This window comes from Camellia sinensis, chromosome 6, assembly GCF_055761805.1.
Source record: "Camellia sinensis isolate YWXY chromosome 6, ASM5576180v1, whole genome shotgun sequence".
Lineage (NCBI taxonomy): Eukaryota > Viridiplantae > Streptophyta > Magnoliopsida > Ericales > Theaceae > Camellia > Camellia sinensis.
In genome coordinates this window covers 32165937-32170176 of record NC_138966.1, presented here as the reverse complement: position 1 = coordinate 32170176, position 4240 = coordinate 32165937, and the positions used below count along the sequence as shown (strand labels likewise).

Below are 4240 nucleotides of genomic sequence, written 5' to 3'. Positions count from 1 at the left end.
ATTCTAGATGCGAAATTGCAAACCCATTGACTTACCTATCGGTAAAAGCTAGAGCCTTAACTATTGACTGAATCTTCGAATTGTCTTTAGAAGAAACAGATGACCCATATTCCTTGATCCTTTGTTATGGGATCCTAAAGTACGCTATGTAGGCATATTTGGCATGATGAGTGCTATTTTTTGTAAATGGTCAACTGAGTAGTTTAGACCTTGACCTTGCTTATTAAACTATGGATAAAAAGCTTTACTGGTAGTGTATAAATTTGCCCTTTGTAAGATTCAATGTGCTTGTTGGGCGCATCTTGAATGAACGCAAATTGGTCACCAAAATATATTTAGAGAGGTAATTGCGCAAGAAGTAGTGATCTTGAACCACTTTATATGAAGCGCACATGGTGGATTCTGTTGTATATGCTTATCGCAAGAGGTGCTGATAGGGCTTATGTTTGGAATCTAGAATTGCACAAACTGTGGTTGTGTTTTTTCAATCGATCACTTATTTGTTGTGAGATTATGGGATATTGATACTTTTGTGCTTTGAGTTATAATGATTAGTAGATGATGATGTCAGTAGGCAAGATTGGCTCACTCACATGAGCAATAGCCCATGGCGCTTGGGAGCGAGCAAGGATAAGACTAGTGGTTTATTTTATTTGGAGCTAAGAGAGGCTTAAATTATCCACTATGTATGTCGCCTTAGTTATAACCAAGATGATGTTGTGTTAAAGACCAAACATGGACGTTAGTACCCACTTTCCATATTGTGCCTGTTATGATTGGCCAAATGCAAGATCTCATTTGGTGCCTGATAGGCAAACAAATAGAGAATTCGGGTTAGGCACTAGAAAGTGACTAGACTAAGATTTGTACAGTGTATCGAGTATGATGTCACTCTTTGGAAGAGTTACTCCATCGTAGCATGTATGCATACTACATGTGCTTGGCGACCAAGTAATGAGGCGAGAGAATGGATCCCTGTTTCCTCACCGTGCGAGTATTACGTGTCATTATTTATATGTTTTTTTACTTATGTACCCTTTTGTGACCTTTGACTATGTCATAAGGTAAGGGGTTGATGTTCTGCTACTTTGGTATGTTGCCTGCTGTCATGTATTGTAACGACCCCAAAATCCGTATTAGAGATTACCTTTACGGCCTATTGGGTTAATGCATTTTGATTTATTGATATATGTTCAAATTAAGGAATTATTTGTTGAGCCACGACTGTAAAATTGAAATTACCGACCTTTACGGGTTCAGAAATCACAATTGAGGACTTGGATGTGTTAATGAAAATTTTTAGAACTATTTGGGAAACCTAATTGGAAATCTAATTTGTTTGATTTGTTAATGTGCGTTTGGGTGGTTAACTTTGTACTGCAAATTGAAGGCCTTAGAGGCTTCAGAAACCAGAATAGGGGACATATTTATGATCATCATAATTTTTAGAGTCATCTGGAAAGTTTAATTGAAATTTAATTTTTCGCGATTCGTAAGGGCGTGTTTGGCCCTCCTTATTTGTGATAAAGCTTGTATAATTAATATATAGGTGTGTATGAGTTATATAAGTGGTGAACTCATACTTTTGGAGTCAAAAAACAAAATATCTAAAGAGAGAGAGGAAACCGTGAAAGGGAGAGAGGGAAGAGTGTCAATTTTCTCAACATCCATGGAGGCTTTGAAGATGAAGGAAGAGAATTGAAGGAAAGAAAGAAGATCACCCATGGGACTTGGAGGAATTGAAGAGAGCTAAGAGGTAGACAAAGATTGAGTTAGGTATGAAAATCTATCGTGAAATCTTGTGTTTAAAGTATCAATTTGGTAAAATCATAGAGATCTTGGAAGATTTAAACCCATTTGGGGTTAAGGTTTATCTATGTATTTACTTGAGCTAATTTGAGGAATTAGAAATTGAGTTCTTTAATTTTGTTTATGAGTGGAGCTCAAGCTCATGGATATCATGAAATAAACTTTAGATTATGCAAGAATCATGTGAATTTGTGGGTTGTGGGTTGTGTTTTTAAGAACCTTGAAGATCATGAAAGATTAAGCATTAATCTTGAACTTTGAGACAAAGATTGAATTGTTTGAAATGAAATTACACTTGGTTGATGTTAGTTTATCATGTTATAGGGCAATTCTACATGTTTTTGAGTGATTTATGTTAAGAACCAAGCTTAAAAATGGAAAAACCAAGTGTTGGAGCAAAAAGAGCCATTTTCGGACTACACACTGCCCATAGCCGCACGTGCGGCCCTGTTTCCCGCACGTGCGGGAGACAGCTTTGTCCCGCCATCTTTGAATAAGCATATCTGTTGCCTCGGGGCTCCGTTTTGAGTGATTATTGAGCCTAAAATCAAGCCCCGGAAGTCTAGTTTCCAATGGAAGTGGTCTCACTCCCAAATTCTAAATACAAAAATAGTTATGCCCAAATTAGTGACAACTGTTCACTTTCTGTCAACTAATTTTATACCATTTCTTCGCCTAAACCATTTTCCATTGATTTCTCCTGTTTCTGTGACATGGAGTATAACTTATTAAGAAATAATGAGCTTGGTACCGCCATGGCTAATTGATTGAATGATCAAAGAGAATAAGTAAATGAGCGAGTATAATCTCATATTATGTGTTGTGCACTGTACTTGTAGGTCGAGACGAGGATATCGTCCTATTACCACCGGGAACCAATCACTGTGAGTAGTAGTTCTACAATCGTACGTTTACTTACCGTAAATAATTCTTATTGTTAACGCACTGTTCTTTGTAAGCATTTATGTTGTTTAGGGATCGGTGAGAACATTGAAAGATTATGTGCACTTCGGTATGACGCTGAAACTACTCTACATTCTGGTTATGGTTAATGGTTATCCTTAAGGTATAATAACCTGTAAATTACCTACAACTCCGCACAAGAATTATTAATATTATGCAACTGGTTGGTAAGAAGGGATTATGAATATAAACCCCGCTTAATGGGAACATGATATTTTGAACGTCCTATCCTGGACTCCTACAGCCTTATTTAGTTCGATACATGTTTTATGACATAGACATCTGCCTAAAATGGATTAACGAAATGAAAATCGAACAGAACCATGGGTTTCCTTATACGTCAAAGAATTGAATATCAATAACATTGTTATATGACTCACGTTATGGTGCGAATTGTTCTATTCCCATGAATAGTACTGTAACGACACATGTGTTTCTGTAAATAATTATTATTAATACTTTGTTATATGTAAGATGACTATGGCTACATGTAATGAATCATAAAGGGAAATTTATGTGCACCATTGTGAACGGTATTCGTATGAACCTGGCATTATTATGTTATGTTTATTCACTTCGTTTATGCTATGACATAATATGAATTGTTCAGTCTTCAAGAACTATTGATTCCTAGTACGAAACTAAGTGCTGCAATGCGAACCACCTCTTGAGTCCATACATACAAGAACTGGGCTTAAAGCCAATTTGGTCCCTTTATGGGTCACCCGATTATGTGAAATTATGAAAGATATAATTTGTGAAGATATGAAAGGAATAACTTGTGAACTTATGAAAGATATAATTTGTGAAGATATGAAAGGAATAACTTGTGAACTTATGAAAGATATAATTTGTGATGATATGAAAGGAATAACTTGTGAACTTATGAAAGATATAATCTGTGAAGATATGAAAGGAATAACTTGTGAACTTATGAAAGAAATAATTTGTGAAGATATGAAAGGTATAATTTGTGAACTTATGAGGCCGAGGGCCACTTTGTGAATTTGTGAACTTATGAGGCCGAGGGCCACTTTGTGAATTTGTGAACTTATGAGGCCGAGGGCCACTTTGTGAATTTGTGAACTTATGAGGCCAAGGGCCACTTTGTGAATTTGTGAACTTATGAGGCCGAGGGCCACTTTGTGAATTTGTGAACTTTTGAGGCCGAGGGCCAACTTGTGAATTCTGAAATTATGAGGCCGAGGGCCAACTTGTGAAGTATGAATCTGTAACTTGTGAAACTATGAATCTCGAAGGCCGAGGGCCAATTTGTGAGGTTATGCATCTAAGTTAAGCCAAGGGCTAATTTGTGAATGTGTGAACCCATCAGGCCAAGGGCCAACCTATGAAGTTATGAACCGACAAGACTGTTCTGAAATGTGCACAGAATCAAACTAACCACAGGATTTTTGCATTTACTTATCTAATTAGAAAAATGTGTACATTGTAAGTAAATTAAGTTAAT

General features: G+C 36.5%; 1 long non-coding RNA gene across 1 annotated transcript; it reads left to right on the top strand.

The window, feature by feature from the left end:
• Positions 1-1217: 1217 nt before the first annotated feature.
• LOC145792260 (uncharacterized) lies at positions 1218-2876 on the top strand. Its single transcript, XR_014331648.1, has 3 exons — positions 1218-1776; positions 2649-2693; positions 2769-2876. It is a non-coding gene; the product is annotated as an uncharacterized LOC145792260 (long non-coding RNA).
• The last annotated feature ends 1364 nt before the right edge of the window (positions 2877-4240 follow it).